The sequence below is a fragment of the Notolepis coatsorum genome (assembly GCF_963971535.1).
Source record: "Notolepis coatsorum genome assembly, chromosome: 11".
NCBI lineage: Eukaryota > Metazoa > Chordata > Actinopteri > Aulopiformes > Paralepididae > Notolepis > Notolepis coatsorum.
In genome coordinates, this window is record NC_140175.1 from 85101673 (window position 1) to 85119172 (window position 17500).

Below are 17500 nucleotides of genomic sequence, written 5' to 3' on the forward strand. Positions count from 1 at the left end.
AAAAATAAAACAGAGTTCAAAAGTAAATAATAATACAAACAAACACTGACTTGGTCGCCCGACAGCCGTCTCAAACGTATATACATAGTATATCAAATATATAGCACATGTTTAGGTACCCAAATAAATGTATATCCGGTATATCAAATAACTCACGTTGAATTAACGTTCACACAGATGAATACCAACAAGCAGCATACAAATTGTTATTCTGGAATAGTATGGAACTGTACATCATCCACAAGTACAAGGAATGAACCCCACGTTTTCTTGAACATAGAAGAAGAACCTCTCAGAGTGCATCTTATCTTTTCAAGTTTGATAAAGTATAGTATGTCTCTAATCCAGTGAAGGTGAGTGGGGGGAGCAGCGGACTTCCATTTAAACAGAATCAGCCACCTGGCCAGTAGAGTGGTAAATGCCACAACGTGTGCTTTGTGCTTTGAAAGTGATAACATAGGTGGGGAGTATCCAAAAAGCGCTGTCAATACATTTGGTTCAAGATTTGTCTCAATACTTCCCGAGATGGTTTCAAAAATATTTGTTATTCTTTATTTCAGATACTGATTGAAGTGTGTTTTTACTGTCCTGACTGTGCTTGGATCTAGAGGAAACAGATCTGTCTCCCTTAGTGCTGTTTATCTGAACTGAAAATGAAACACCTTATTTGGCACAGTGACTGGACAGAAATGTGTCTCGGAAACAAGGACATGTTTAAACAAGGTTCTGTAGCAGACACACGCGGTACAATGACAACAAGACCTCACACACAGGACAGGACAGCACCACACACAACAGACTATACATAGCACTCTCCATACCTAAGTATAAGTATAAAGGGCTAGATCCACAAAGAATGGATTGCACGGTGCTAATTGCACCCTTACTTACAATTCATTATTAATTGAAAATGGGGGACCCTGATGTAAACAAGACGAAAGTCTTTCTCTGGTCTCCCCTTAACACTTTGAGTGCCAGCAACGTGTTATGTCGTCTTTTTATTCAGATCGCTAATAAAAAAATCAAATGACAATTTGCGTCGTCGGCACTCAACGGGGGTTGAGTGCCGACGACGCAAATTGTCGTTTGATTTTTTTATTAGCGATCTGAATTCATATTTCATCAACCGAGTCTCCCGTTGGTACAGCAGCCCCTCTAGGAGCTCCGATGGGAAAATACCGCCCCCTATCGTCTATCCCTGTGTAACTGCAGGCCATTCGATTATACTGGTGGATCTGTGGAGGGGGAGCCTCCTCGCTCCACTATGCTGGCGAGGCATCTGATGATGAGGGAAGTGATCGCGAGTTGGAAAGCAGCCTGGAATATATATTTACAGCAGCCAATAATCATTCAATAAACGCGATCGATATTTGGAATGGCGATCAGGAATTGGAATAATCTTTTTGGAGAACATCTGATCTAAGGTAAGGAGTCTATGTTACCAGTTTTAGGATAATCAGAGCTGTATTCACTGAGATAACAGCGTGTCCCGTATGTGTATATGTGTGTGTGTGTGTGTGTGTGTGTGTGTGTGTGTGTGTGTGTGTGTGTGATGTTGAGGAAATGAGGTAATCGATTTCTCAGCTCGCTTCTATAGCGTGCATAAGTACACATATACTATCGATAATCTAGCGTTTATTTGAAAACGATTCATAAATAGGCAGACAAATGACAACATGTCTTCTGTATTCGAGAATATTCCAAATGCCGTTTATGAGGGAATCTTTCTATTTTCCGGACATTTTCGAGAAAACGATAGCTTTTCGAAATGCTATAAAAAGGATATGAACCGATTAAAAAACAATACGTTTTCGACAATGTTGACTGCAAACAAGTCATTGATAAGCGACACATAGCCATAATTTAAAACATAGATTATGCGTTTTTAACGCTATCATTGAAGTGGATGATGGCACTCAAGGACATTAATCAACGTTATGGCTGGCACTGAAAGTGTTAACAATTGTGTGTATTGAGCATAGCTGTCAACATTGGGATTAGAAAAAACGGGATATGTAAAGACTGACTTTAAACAAATGACAATAATATAGTATAAAGTAGGGTATTATTTGGACTAACAACACTTCCGGGATTCTGAGATCGGGGAGGAGATAGCGGGGGGAGCATATGAATGAATGTGGATGAGAGCCGTGATGTAAGTGGTTGCAGCTACGGCTGTGGGGGTGCTAGAGACATGATCGAATAGACTTGTATGCGCCTGAATCTCCTAAACACGGTGCGACCCATTCCTAATCGATCAGAACTAAATCGGCCGAGAAAAAGCCCATTTTTAAGCACCTATTCCCCATGCACATGCACAGATTGTCAACGGAGTCTGGACGACGCGAGATGACGCACGAATGAATGTGGACTGTTCCATCAGAGGGGGGAGCTTCGGTGGTAGTGTGAGTGGCTACAGACCACTGCACTTAGATATAAACATTAGTCTACCTGGAGACTCAATGAGGTAATTGTAGATGTCGCCATAAGACGCGTCTGGCCATTTAGTGGGATCATTGTTTCATTATCCTGTTCGGCTGAAAGGACACTGGCCACCGAAGCTCCCCCCTCTGATGGAACAGTCCACATTCATTCGTGCGTCATCTCGCGTCGTCCAGACTCCGTTGACAATCTGCGCATGTGCATGGGGAATAGGTGCTTAAAAATTGGCTTTTTCTCTGCCGATTTAGTTCTGATCGATTAGGAATGGGTTGCGCCGTGTTCAGGAGATTCAGGCGCATACAAGTCTATTCGATCATGTGTCTCTAGCACCCCCACAGCCGTAGCTGCAACCACTTACATCACGGCTCTCATCCACATTCATTCATTTGCTCCCCCCGCAATCTCCTCCCCGATTTCAATTTAACACGGAAGTGTAGTGGTCTATACATTTCGCGCTAAACCCCTCCTTTATCCGGTTGCTGTTCTTCTTCTTCTTCGGGTCGCAACCGTCTTCCGGTCTGACTTCCTGTGCTAACGTTCTAATCTACACTGCTGCCACCTGTCGTCACGGAGGGGTTATTGCAGCCATTTTGTAAAAATATATATTTTTTCGAAAAATACGGGAAAATATTTTAACGGGATGACGGCAGGAAGGAAGGTTGAAATACATTACAATCCCGGGAAAAACTAGATGGTTGACAGGTATGGTATTGAGCCGTACTCTATTGTACCCATTCTGCAATCTGTTAATACAATTTTCATTCAATCAATCACCGTGCATAATGAATTGTAAGTAAGGGTGCAATTAGCACTGTGCAATCCATTTTTTGTGGATCTAGCCCTTAAGTCTTTATTTGTCATCAGATTAACACACACACACACACACACACACACACACACACACACACACACACACACACACGCACACACATGCACTTAGTCGCTGATAAAATGTTCTGTGCACCTCCCATCCCCCCAAGGGCAGCCGGGAGCAGATAAGGGCTGCGGCGAGCACCGCACCCCGGGGACCAATCCAAGTGCTCCTGTCCGTCTTCGTCGGGGACGCGACAGCGCTAGCGATCTGTTGTGCATGTTTTTCCATTGGGTTTCTCTTATCAGGAGGGGAAACCCTTGCGAGCACGGGGAGAACATGCAAACTGCACACAGAAAGGCCGGGAAGATACCCCACCTGGGTAACACGGCAGCCTGGTCCCCAAGCGGGAATCGAACCCACAACCTTCTAGCTGTGAGGGGACAGCGTTAACCACTACACCACCGTGCCGCCTACATCCAGTACTATGTACATCAAACAACAGACAGTGAGACTATGCGTGTCACTCTCCATACAGTTAGTACTATGTACGTTCAGTGTTAGCAGGATGGCATACAGTATGGGTGCAGTTGAGGGAGGGAAGCGAATTACTGTGATCAGATCACAGATATCCAATCAGTGTATTGTCCAGAGCACCCCCCAAGACACACACACACACACACACACACACACACACACACACACACACACACACACACACACACACACACACACACACACACACACACACACACACACACACACACACACACACACACACACACACACACACACTGTTTCCCATATTGGTTTTCATGGCACCGGTCATCTGTCTTTTCCCATTCACTGATCCCTGGAGTGGAAATGGATGATATATCTACTGTAATCAATTGGTGGGAATTGCACATCAATGGGGGCCTGTGTGTAGTTAGTCGCGGAAAGCGGGTAGGGTGGGGGGCTTGGGGGGGTTTGTTGGTCATAGTGTGTTGTTTCCATTGTTACATTGTGTTCTAATCCTGAAATAATTCGGTAGATTACCATTTAACGGCAACAAAAGAGCCATATTTCATTTCCCCCGCCGTGTGGATCAACCCGTTTCTATTCTCAGTGACGGATGTTGATTTCAGCCTGTTATTGATGAAATGCAGCCAAGAAAAGTAGGTCATGGTGTTTAGACAAAAAGACAAGCGCTTTGGTTTATCTGGTGTTTTCACTACCCATCTATCAACATGGGTGTTTGACAAAAACACCTCCCCCCCCCTCCCTTGTATTCCAGATCAAAGATTAAGGGATTTAGACCCCCGTCCCCCCGCCCCCTCTCTCTGATGTTTGCGTTTCTTAAGTGTTGTCGACGTTCACCGCTGAGGAACTTGTTTTTTTGGACGCAAATCCAGCCTTTGTTTACATTTGCCTGAAGATGATCATTCTGTTGTTGTTGCAGTCGTGGTTGTGGTGGTAATGGTAGTGGTGGTAGTGGTAGTGGTAGTAGCAGTAGCAGTAGTGGTGGTAGTAGTAGTAGTAGTAGTAGTAGTAGTAGTAGTAGTAGTAGTAGTAGTAGTAGTGGTAGTAGTGGTGGTAGTAGTAGTAGTAGTAGTAGTAGTAGTAGTAGTAGTAGTAGTAGTAGTAGTAGTAGTAGTAGTAGTAGTAGTAGTAGTAGTGGTAGTAGTGGTGGTAGTGGTAGTAGCAGTAGCAGTAGTGATAGTGGTGGTAGTAGTAGTAGTAGTAGTAGTAGTAGTGGTGGAGGTGGTTGTGGTGGTAGTGGTAGTAGCAGTAGCAGTAGTGATAGTGGTGGTAGTAGCAGTAGCAGTAGCAGTAGTGGTAGTGGTGGTAGTAGTAGTAGTAGTGGTAGTAGTAGTAGTAGTAGTAGTGGTGGTGGTGGTAGTAGTGGTAGTTGTAGTAGTGGTAGTAGTAGTGGTAGTAGTGGTGGTGGTGGTGGTGGTGGTGGTGGTGAAAAGTGTATGTTTTTGGACGGTGAGGGGATCATTCTGCTGTGGACAACGACAGCGGCTTAGATTCCTGGTGGAATGAAGGCGATAAACATGCATCTGTGATCATCCGGGATGAGAGGGAGGATTAGGCGCCATATAGAAGATTGGCAAATCATAGATTAGACACCCGTATAGTCAGGGGTGTAGCTCCAGATTCTGGGCCCCATGAAAGAATGTATTTGTTGGCCAATTTTTTATTGATGAAAACGCATAATATGGTTTTTACTTATACATTCGGATCAGCAGTTCAGCACCTGCACTGTTGGTGGGTGAGCCTAGTAAAGGATGTCGCATTGCGTTCATCTTCAATGAATGGACCAATGCAATAGTCTACCAAAGCCCCCCCTCTCTCTCTATATATCTCACACACACACACACACACACACAAACATAGTATCAATGAGAGCATCAATAATACACCTGAGTGATGTCTAGTAAAAAAAAAAAAAAAAAAAATGTTGGGCCCCCCCCCAGTGCTGGGCCCTTGGAATCATCCTAAGCTACCCCCCCCCAGCTACGCCCTGCGTATAGTAATGAAAGCAACGGAGGAAAAAAGTAGAAAGAAATCCTCATTGCATATGTTACAGCTGCCAATCCTGATTCAACATGGATTAACGTGTGATGTACAGAAAAAGCATTGAATAGAGAGAGGTTTGAATACCAATACAATTCTCTCTAATGTATTTGATTTTGTTCCATTTTGTCTCAGCGTGCGGGGGGTGTTGCCTGTAAAATCCAACGCTTAATTAACGCTTTCACTACTGCACTACAGTAGGTTAACCCTTTCACTACCACACTACAGACGGTTAACGTGGCTTCCAAGTAATTCTGCGTGTGATACATAAACCTCTGAAAGTTACAACATCTGACTGAAATGCCAACGCCTGAGGTTCATTTATTTTCCTGAGAAGTTGCTCTACACATTTTCAGATATACTGAAATCGTGGTGAATCAGCAGAAACTACTGGCCAGTAGTTTCTGCTGAAACTAGTCAAAGATTAGCAAAAAAGAAAGGCACAGTGAGAATGACTTGTAACCAAAAACACTGGTCTGGTCCTTTAAGTTGTATCTGCTTTATGATCTCCAATTGTAGTCAGTAGAACATAGCTACAGTAGATCAGTCCCACTGTGGCAGTTGGCGGACTATGCACTGTAAAGCCTTGTTGTTGTATGTACAGTAGGAATGCACTGTAAAGCCTTGTTGTTGTATGTACAGTAGGAATGCACTGTAAAGCCTTGTTGTTGTATGTACAGTAGGAATGCACTGTAAAGCCTTGTTGTTGTATGTACAGTAGGAATGCACTGTAAAGCCTTGTTGTTGTATGTACAGTAGGAATGCACTGTAAAGCCTTGTTGTTGTATGTACAGTAGGAATGCACTGTAAAGCCTTGTTGTTGTTGTTGTTGTTGTTGTTGTTGTTGTTGTTGTTGTTGTTGTATGTATGTATGAGTGTATTGTAAAGCATTGTTGTGTGTAAGAAGGTACTGTACAGCCTTGTTGTTGTGTGTAAGAAGAGAAGTTAAAGCCTTGTTGTTGTATGTTCAGTACTGTATGTTGTGTATGTCATAAATCTTATGATGAATTGAAAATGGGGGACCCTGATGTAAACAAGACGAAAGTCTTTCTCTGCTCTGCATCCCCTTAACAATTGTGTGTATTGAGCTGTACTGTATTGTACCCATTCTGCAATCTGTTAAATAAAGTTTTCAATCAATCAATCAATCAATCAATGTAGAAGGTACTGTAAAGCCCTGTTGTCGTAAATAGGAAGCTACTGTACAGCCTTGTTGTTGTGTGTACAGTAAGAAGGTACTGTAAAGCCTTGTTGTTGTGTGTACAGTTAAGTATGAAGGTACTGTAAAGCCTTGTTGTTGTGTGTACAGTAGGAAGGTACTGTAAAGCCTTGTTGTTGTGTGTACAGTAGGAAGGTACTGTAAAGCCTTGTTGTTGTGTGTACAGTTAAGTATGAAGGTACTGTAAAGCCTTGTTGTTGTGTGTACAGTAGGAAGGTACTGTAAAGCCTTGTTGTTGTGTGTACAGTAGGAAGGTACTGTAAAGCCTTGTTGTTGTGTGTACAGTAGGAAGGTACTGTAAAGCCTTGTTGTTGTGTGTACAGTTAAGTATGAAGGTACTGTAAAGCCTTGTTGTTGTGTGTACAGTATGAAGGTACTGTAAAGCCTTGTTGTTGTGTGTACAGTATGAATGCACTGTAAAGCCTTGTTGTTGTGTGTACAGTATGAAGGTACTGTAAAGCCTTGTTGTTGTGTGTACAGTATGAAGGTACTGTACAGCCTTGTTGTTGTGTGTACAGTATGAATGCACTGTAAAGCCTTGTTGTTGTGTGTACAGTATGAAGGTACTGTAAAGCCTTGTTGTTGTGTGTACAGTATGAAGGTACTGTAAAGCCTTGTTGTTGTGTGTACAGTATGAAGGTACTGTAAAGCCTTGTTGTTGTGTGTACAGTATGAAGGTACTGTACAGCCTTGTTGTTGTGTGTACAGTATGAAGGTACTGTACAGCCTTGTTGTTGTTGTTGTTGTTGTATGTAGGAAGGTACTGTAAAGCCTTGTTGTTGTGTGTACAGTATGAAGGTACTGTACAGCCTTGTTGTGTGTACAGTAGGAACTTAAGGTACTGTAAAGCCTTGTTGTTGTTGTGTGTATAAAGGTACTGTGACCTAGTAGTAGCTGTCCTTTGTGCTCAGTCATCATGTGACACTTCTCATCTGTGTAACATTAGAGTTTGGTTATACATCAACCATCACAACACCCGTATGATATTAACGTGACTTTGAAGACGTCTACCCCTTCCTCTCAACACTGTTGTCCCCTAGAAACCACTGGTGTTGCATATTAGGTTAGGTGGAAGTGATGTGGTTGAATGTTTGACCTGCTGAACCCAGCCACTGGTGTTAAATCAATGATAACGTCACGTGGAACAGGGTGACTGGGTGTTCCTCTGAAGTGTGAAGTGTGGCATCCTGCTCAGTTTCCATAGAAATGTAGAAATGTGAGCTTCGCGGTAGTGGTGGAAAGCAAAGCTCTACTTTCTCTCAGTAAAGATGTTTTAAGTTCAAAGGGAAGTCTGTGGTTTGTCATGGAGTCATATTTCAGTGCATTTTGAAAGATGAGATATTGGAAGCAGAAATCATTTATGTTAGTAATGCTAGAGGAGGTCAATAGGTCAGTGTATATTCAGAGTTGGCAACGTTGAGGCATATTATGTCAGGCTGTAAGACTAGTCTTTCTCAAGGTCGGTATACATGTAGACATAACCAGGTTTTGAAGAGCTTAGCGACAGGAATTGAAAGTAGAAGAGTACAGGTGAATTCTGCATGTAATCGGGTGGAGGGTGCAGCCATTCAATTTGTCAGAGAGGGAGAGAAATGTAAAGGAGGTAGGTTTTTAGGCAGGCATGAGTCAGGCCACCTAAATGGAGCTACTGATTGAGAGATGCAGGTAGATTTGGGAGGAAAGTTAGTTGGTCCACGAGAGATACTTAGCACTAACTTGATGCCAGTGTTAATTTTGTCAGCTGTTTTACATTTTTGTTTTAGTCTTAGTCATGTCTTTTTGTTTTCATCATATTAGTCACCTTTATCTATTTTTCATTTAGTCAAGTTTTAGTCAAGGCCGACTATTCCTCGGTTACATTGGTTACACCGAGACCCTGTTGCCCCGCCATTGTTCCATTAAACCCATGCCGTGTGCAGTTACTGCTATCTAAAATGAAGAGAAATTTCTGCAAGATTTAATTTTGTAAACTACATTTTGTGTCGTCGTTTTTAGTCAACAACATTGCATGAATCACTTAATCACGTTAGTGTCACATGATCTCCATTAATGTGATGTCTCGTCTCGTTGTCAGGGGGAAAAGCTTCGTTGACGACCATATTTAGTCATAATTTCCGTTGACTAAATTAACACTGCTTGAGGCCTGACCTAGTATTATGGTCTCGCAGTCAGCGGTTAGTTTACTTTATAGAACTGACCGTGTCTTGGGAGGATTCAGTGGAGGAGGTGTATGAAAGGAGAAAACTGAGATATGCAGACTTGGCAGCAGAAACTGAACAGTGAGGATGTAAAGCCAAGGTTTGTCTGGTGGAAGTAGGATGCAGAGGATTTATAGCACAATCGACTTTTATCATTATTGGGAGAGTTGGGAATTTGTGGGCGGAGCTATGAGATGTCTTCTCTGTTATTGCTGTTTTATGTGTAATATTGGTATCAGGAATTGTACTTTTGACAGGATAACATAAGGAGGTTCGGCATGTGACTGAATATCATGGAAAAGTGGGTGCTAGCATGGAGGGGGGTGGTTCTGGGACGCTGGAACTAACCGCTGAGCCTCCCCGAGGTGTTGTGGGCCTAACTTGACCAAACACCAGTGAAGGGGGGGGGGTGCCCCTTCAGAGTCAAAGTCAAAAGCCCTGCTGATATGCTGGCTCTTGCTGGCTTTTGCTGGCTCTTGCTGGCTCTTGCTGGCTCTTGCTGGCTCTTGCTGGCTCTTGCTGGCTCTTGCTGGCTCTTGCTGGCTCTTGCTGGCTCTTGCTGGCTCTTGCTGGCTCTTGCTGGCTTGCTGGCTCTTGCTGTTTTTTTGTTGCTGGCCCCTGCTGACCATCTATGGTTGTGACGACCATTGGCTTTCTTCATTGAGCGTTTATCCTTATCATTAGGGCACAAGTATCTTGTGTTTTATTATAATGTGAAATCACTTACATATGACCCCCGTCCTCTTCCCCATGGCAACAGGCGTCATGCCCCCATAGACTTCCACTATCATTGCTAACAAATGCTAGTAATTGCTATTCCCAATATCTACCGACTAAGACAGCAGTGCAAATGCTTTTTGGATGAACTGAAATTACTCTTAGTTTTAGCCTTCTTGAAATGGGTGAAGTATCCCTTTAAGAGTGTGTGTGTGTGTGTGTGTGTGTGTGTGTGTGTGTGTGTGTGTGTGTGTGTGTGTGTGTGTGTGTGTGTGTGTGTGTGTGTGTGTGTGTGTGTGTGTGTGTGTGTGTGTGTGTGTGTGTGTGTGTGTGTGTGTGTGTGTGTGTGTGTGTGTGTGTGTGTGTGTGTGTGGATATAATATTGGAACTCTTTGATGTGGAAATCGGCGTAAAACGTCTAAGCAACATTCCTCACTATTGTTATAGCGTTCTCTCTCTCTCTCTCTCTCTGCTCCCTCCCTCCCTCCCCACTCCCTAGAGCTCTGTTTCTCTTTCCTCTATCTCTTCTTCTGCTCCTCTCTCCTCTTTCCTGTGTTTCTCTCTTTATCTCTCAAACATTCTGTTCTACCCCTCCCTTATTTCCCCCTGCCCTTCCTCCTCCTCTCTCTCTCTCTCTCTCTCTCTCTCTCTCTCTCTCTCTCTCTCTCTCTCTCTCTCTCTCTCTCTCTCTCTCTCTCTCTCTCTCTCTCTAAAGCCCTTATTTGTATGTATATACCTTTTGTGTGTATATTCTATTGATTGGCTCATGTCATGTTCAGATGTGTTGATGTTAAAGGCCCTATCAGTGACCATATCAATGTCAGACGTATTCACATACCCTTACAGTCCTGAAGAGTGTGATCTCTAGGTGGAAAATAAGCAATATGAATCTTTCCTAACCCGCTGTAAGCTGTAAATAGATCCAATGCACTCTGGTGTTTACAAACATTACCAACGTAAAGAAACGTTTACAGCCACAAAATACAGGAAATACAATTAAAAGCTGTGTCTGGTGTTAGTCCTCGTATTGAGAGCTCTGTCAATCAACTAGAGAAAGAGTGTTTTCATTATTGTTTCTTTCACTTTTCTTTTTCCTTTGATTTGGATCACCGATTAGGACTTTAAAGGGGAAAGCATTGTACTCTATTGATGTAAATATAAATATTACATCTAGTTACTAGTTACACTGCTGGCCAGTATGACTTACTACCATAGCTGTCAACATTGGGATTTGAAAAGACGGGATATTTCGCCCCGGCCCCTTCCCCCCGGCCACGCCCCCTCCCAATGTAGTCTCCTCCCCCTCGTAAGTAAGTAAGTAAGTATTTATAAAGCACCTTTCATACATGTCATGTAGCTCAAAGTGCTGTACACAATTATAGGCATATATAACGATAAAAGCAATAAAGTCATAGTGATCAGTTAAGATCAATGTTAAAAAAAAAAAAAATAATAATAATAATAATAATAATAATAATAGTAACGTAAAAATGAAAATAACGTAAAAACAGTCATTTGCTTACCAGTTTGGGAGAACAGGTCCGCACAAACATTTCCGCTCAGTGGCAACCGGAAATGCACTAAACCAATGCACTTGTATGGTAGGTAGCAATGTTTAGGTCTTATAATGCTAGTGTAGTTACGTTTTTATCAGTGGTCATAGTTGGGTCCATAGTGCTTTACCAAGTCCCACGGATCCATCAGTGGCCGTGTATTGTGTGCGTATGTACCCGTTCGCTCATGTGGTCAGTGGCCAGAGTTGGGTCCACAGGACTTATCCAAGTCCCATGGACCCATCAGTGGCCGCGTCTTGTGGTAGAAAGAAAGAAAAAGAAAAACGCATAAAGAAAACAGTCTAAAGTTTGAAAGTTTGGGAGGTCCGCAAAAACACGCCTTCAGCTCAGAAGCTGAGGTGTGTCAAAAACTTTTGAAAAACTGGAGGCGTGTCTCCTATTGTACCCATCCTTCATCTAAGAAGTTTGAAAGTTTGGGAGGTCCGCAGAAACACGCCTTCAGCTCAGAAGCTGAGGCGTGTCAAAAACTTTTGAAAAACTGGAGGCGTGTCTCCTATTGTACCCATTCCTTCATCTAAAAAGTTTGAAAGTTTGGGAGGTCCGCAAAAACACGCCTTCAGCTCAGAAGCTGAGGTGTGTCAAAAACGTTTGAAAAACTGGAGGCGTGTCTCCTATTGTACCCATTCCTTCATCTAAAAAGTTTGAAAGTTTGGGAGGTCCGCAAAAACACTCCTTCAGCTCAGAAGCTGAGGCGTGTCAAAAACTTTTGAAAAACTGGAGGCGTGTCTCCTATGTACCCGTTCCTTCATCTAAAAAGTTGGGTCCACAAGGCTTATCCTAGCCTCATGGATCCATCAGGTTTTTCCAAGCCATAACTATTTGTAAGCTAGACTGTATAGGTACGTTTTTAATTTTCCTTTAAAAATGTGTATAGAGCTGGCGTTTCTGATGTGTGTTGGTAGTGTGTTCCATAGTTTTGGGGCATAGTTGGCAAATGCCATACTTCCTATCCTTTTTTGGTTTCTGGGCGTGTCTAGTAAACCTGTAGTGGATGACCGTAGCGTTCTTGAGGGCAGATAACTAACTAGGGAATTTGCTATGTATTTTGGGCCTTGCTCATTAAGAGCTTTATATGTTAGGAAAAGGACCTTAAAATCAATTCTATGAGTTATTGGAAGCCAGTGCAGAGTGGCCAGGACTGGAGTGATATGTTCTCTTCTCCTTGTATGAGTTAGTAATCGAGCTGCAGAGTTTTGGATAAGCTGAAGCTTCCCAATGGTTGCTTTGGGAAGACCAGTGAACAGTGCATTACAATAGTCAAGCCGACTTGATACAAAAGCATGAATAAGTTTCTCTGCATCCTTTTTATTTACGAAAGGTCTTACTTTCGCTATGTTTCTTAGGTGGAAGAATGACGTTTTCATGGCCTTATTTATATGAGACTTAAAGGTCAGGTCTGAGTCCAAGATGACACCTAGGCTTGTAACCTCAGTCTTTACATAGGATGACAGACTCCCCAGGTTTTTACAAAGCACATCCCTTTTCGCTTTTGGGCCGATCAATAGGATTTCGGTCTTGCTTTCGTTTAATTTTAGGAAGTTATTGTTCATCCACTTGTTTATTGCTAACAGACAATTTGTAATGGACTGTATGGCTGTAGTGTTATTTGGTTCTGCGGAGATATATAGTTGTGTATCATCAGCATAACTATGGAAGCATACATTGTGGTCTCGAATGATGTCCCCGAGGGGCAGCATATATAGTGAGAAGAGTAATGGACCAAGGCAGCTTCCTTGTGCGACTCCAAAATTGCTGTTATGTTCCTCGGATACATTGTCTCCAAGCTTAACATAGAACCTTCTTCCCTTAATGTATGTTATGAGCCAATTTAGTACATGATCGGAAAAGCCAACCAGTCTTTCTAGACGACTGATCAAGATATTATGGTCAATCGTATCGAACGCTGCACTAAGGTCCAATAGGACAAGAATTGAGACTTTGCCAGCATCGGAGTTTAGCCTGAGGTCGCTAACTATTTTGGTAAGGGCAGTTTCAGTGCTGTGATTTGTTCTGAAACCTGATTGTAGTTCATCCATGATGTTATTATCTTTGAGAAAGGAGTTTATTTGTACTGAGACTATCTTTTCTAATATCTTGCTGATAAATGGAAGGTTCGATATTGGCCTATAGCTTTTTAGTTCGTTTACATCTAAGTTTGTTTTCTTTAGTAGTGGTTTTACTACAGCTGTTTTAAATGCATCTGGAAAAGTGCCTGTTTGAAGAGACATATTTATGATTTCAAGGACATGATTTGAGACACTATCAAACACCCGCTTGAGAAATGCTGTTGGTATAGGATCGAGGCAGGAGGTGGCGGAATTACACTCAGAGACAATCTTACAGAGGTCAGGTAATGTAATACATGTGAATTCCCCCATAGTTATCTCAGGTGGGGTTTCACTCATAGCCAGATCCATATCAGCGGTAATGCTTGCTCTAATCAATGATATTTTTTCATTAAAGAAAACTGCGAACTCTTCACATTTTGTGGCTGATTGCTGCGGTATATGGGGGGGTGGTATGTTAATCAGCCGGTCAATGGTGGAAAAAAGTACCCTCGAGTTACCCATATTTTCTGAGATCATTTTGGAAAAATATTCCTTTCTCGCAAGTTGTATTGCCTTATTGTATGCGCCCATGGCGTCTTTGTATAAATTAAAGTGAGCTGTGAGTTTGAGTTTCCTCCATTTTCGCTCGGCTATCCTACATTTTCTCTTGTTATCTTTAACATTGGTTTTATTTAGCCATGGAGAGATTCTATCAGTTTTTACCTTTTTAACCTTTAGAGGGGCAACAGTATCTAACACGGTTGACAAGGTGTTGTGGAAGTTTTGCACTTGCTGATTTAAGGAGGATTTACTGCATTGGTCGTATGATTTCATCATACTAGAGAATTTTGCTTCAGCTCTAGCGTCCAGAAGCCTTCTGTGAACTAGGAATTCGCTTCTGGTCTTATGTAATATTAGGCTTGTACCATAGAACACACAATAATGGTCAGAAATTGGAATTTGTTTTACTGATATATTCTCAATGTTTAGCCCTGTTGTTATTAGTAGGTCCAGAGTGTTGCCATGTTGGTGGGTGGCCTCGTGAACATGTTGCATCAGTCCAAAACTGTCCAGTAGGTTCAGAAACTCACAACCTCTGGGGTCATCCTTTTTGTTGATATGAATATTTAGATCTCCATTAAGAATGATTCTATCATACCTGGTAATGCAGATCGATATGAGTTCTGAAAATTCCTGTATGAAGAGTGGCGAGTACCTTGGTGGTCGATACAATGTCACACATATTACTGGCATTTCTGTTTTCAATACAATAGCAAGGTATTCAAATGATAAAAATGTTCCCAGGTCAATATCATTGCACACAAATTGAGTGGAGATGATTGCTGCTATTCCTCCTCCCCTCCCACTCTGTCTGTTTGATTGATAGAATTTAAAATTGGAAGGGCAGGTCTCAATCAGTGTTGCTACACCAGTGATATTGTCTAACCATGTCTCTACTAAAAACATACAATGTACACCATGTTTTACTATGAGTTCATTTATCAGAAATGATTTTTGTTTCAGTGCTCTAACGTTGAACAGTGCTAGTTTTAGCTGTACGGGTTCTGTAGTGGGGTGTGAGATAGTCTGTGGTTGAACACTGATATTGATAAGGTTAGATTTACATATGGGACGTGATAATGAGTAATTGATTAGTCTTTTGGTGATCAGAATCGGGATGACACTCAACGTGTTTTTTTGTAGTTTAGGCTGCTTCTGTATATAGTCTACAGAGCTAGATATGGTTGGTTGTCAGGCCAGTGATGCTATACTTTGTATGACGTTATGTATTAGCACATTTACCCCTGATATGTTTGGATGGATGCCATCGGGTCTGTAATGGTCTTTCCTGGACCAGAGCAGATCAAAGTTATTTATATAGCAAAGTCCTATAGTAGTACAGTGGGTCTGTAGCCATTTGTGCAACCAGAACAGACGGCTAAATCGCTCAGATCCACGACCCATGGATGGAATGGGGCCAGACACAATGCATATTTTACCCAGGCTTTCAATAGTGAGTATTAGTGATTCAAAGTCAGATTGGAGTTTAACGGATTGTCTAGCCATTACGTCATTTGCTCCGATATGAATAATAACGGTGTGGGCGGACGGATATCTCTCGATGATTTCGGGAGTACACTCCAGTAAGTCAGTAACTTTTAAACCGGAAAAACAATACGTAATGCCGTGTGGTATTTGCAAAAACCTGGTGATGGAATCTCCGATGAGTAGGATCTCTGGCTGTTCCTGGATGCATTCCCCGTCGTAGATGGCCAGGTTTCTATGGTGAAAAGCCGCAGGAGTAGCGTCTGCATTGCTGGCGGAGTTAGACGATTGGTCGGGCAGCAGCGCCGTGAGGAGGGGCTCATTCACAGCGGCATTTCCATCGATGACACTCGCCGTTTGAATGATCATCCTGGTATGTGCTGCAGAGCACCGCAGACGAGGGCGTTTAAACTTTGGGGAGTCGGACCCATCGCGTGAGTCTGGGGAGCTTGGCGATGCGAGAGCAAACAGGGCAGAGCGCTTTCTGCTCCGGGGCGCAGATATACTTCCATGGTTGAGTTGTGAGCTGGAGATGGCCGTCGTCCTGGTAGCTTCGCTTGGAGCCTGGCTAGTAGCTAGGCTAGTAGCTATCCTCGGATAGTCTTTGAGCAAAGCTAAACTACTAGCAGCAGGAGACGGAAACGAAGGAGAGCCAAGGATGCTGGAATCACTACAAAGAGGATTGAATCGGTTTGATAGTTGAGGTGAATCAACGGGATCATAGAGAGGAAGGGAGAGCTTCCGTCGGCCCCTCACCACTGTCGCCCAGGAGGGACTGCTGGTGCAGCCTGTGTCCGCTTGTTCCATGCTAGCCAGCTTGGACATTAGCTCCGTTTGACGCTTGATAAGATCCACTACTAGTATCTCGATGTTCTTCAGTTCCGTTCGCATCTCTGCGACATCTGATGTTGGAGCCATTTCCTCGGGGGAGCTCAGCACTGTGAGTACTGTAGCGTGTAGCTGTAGCTATGGCAACAACAAGCGCCGATAGCTTTAGGTCACGTCCAGTAAGAAGTCACATAAAACCAATAAATCCAACAGTAAACGATAAGAGCAAAAGTCACAGTGATCAGTTAAGATCACTGGTTAAAAGATGGTAAAAAGAAAGAAAACAGTCTAAAGTTTGAAAGTTTGGGAGGTCCGCAAAAACACGTCCGTTCAGTAGTACGTAACCGGAGTGTTATATTATATATATTGTCTGCACTGCGCAGCCGTGGAATCGCGAGGCCATAGATTTAGAATAGATAGAAAGGGCACATTGTGGTGTATCATAATTAATTTGTTGAATACAATAGTATTTTTATAACGTTGACACAAATTAAAGAATATTTACACTAAGTTCTCTTTTACCTCTTATTTAATTCATTCATTAATTTAATTGTAGGTACTGTTTATATTGTACATAGTCCTGTGTGTTGTATATTGTGTCCTATGTTTCTTTTGTGCAGCCATTTTGTAAAAATTTAATAAAATAAAAAAAGACTGGGAAAATATGGGAAAATATTTTAGCGGGATGATGGCGGGAAGGAAGGTTGAAATACAGTACAATCCCGGGAAAAACTGGATGGTTGACAGGTATGCTTACTACCACAGTGTCTATACCTGTATCACTGTACATATTAATACTACAACCCTGTACATACATCTGATTAGTACTATTACTCAGTAGTACTAATCTATATATTTCATACCGTTTAATCACCTATACATTGTATATTACTATCGCACTTTACTGTTACATTTGCACTCTGCTTGGATGCCAAACTTGTTTTCATTGTACTGTACTTGTACTGTACTTCGTTGTGCTGTACAATGACATTTGATTCACAAATCCAATCTAATCTAAATAAAGAGACGTTAAAACTCAAAGTCTCTTCTCTCTC

At 42.4% G+C, this 17500-nt stretch overlaps 1 protein-coding gene across 2 annotated transcripts in view; it reads left to right on the forward strand.

Moving 5' to 3' along the window:
* LOC311236719 (E3 ubiquitin-protein ligase MARCHF3-like) overlaps positions 1–17500 on the forward strand; it is a 74606-nt gene that overhangs the window by 31282 nt on the left and 25824 nt on the right. The gene's annotated exons all lie outside the window — the stretch shown is intronic.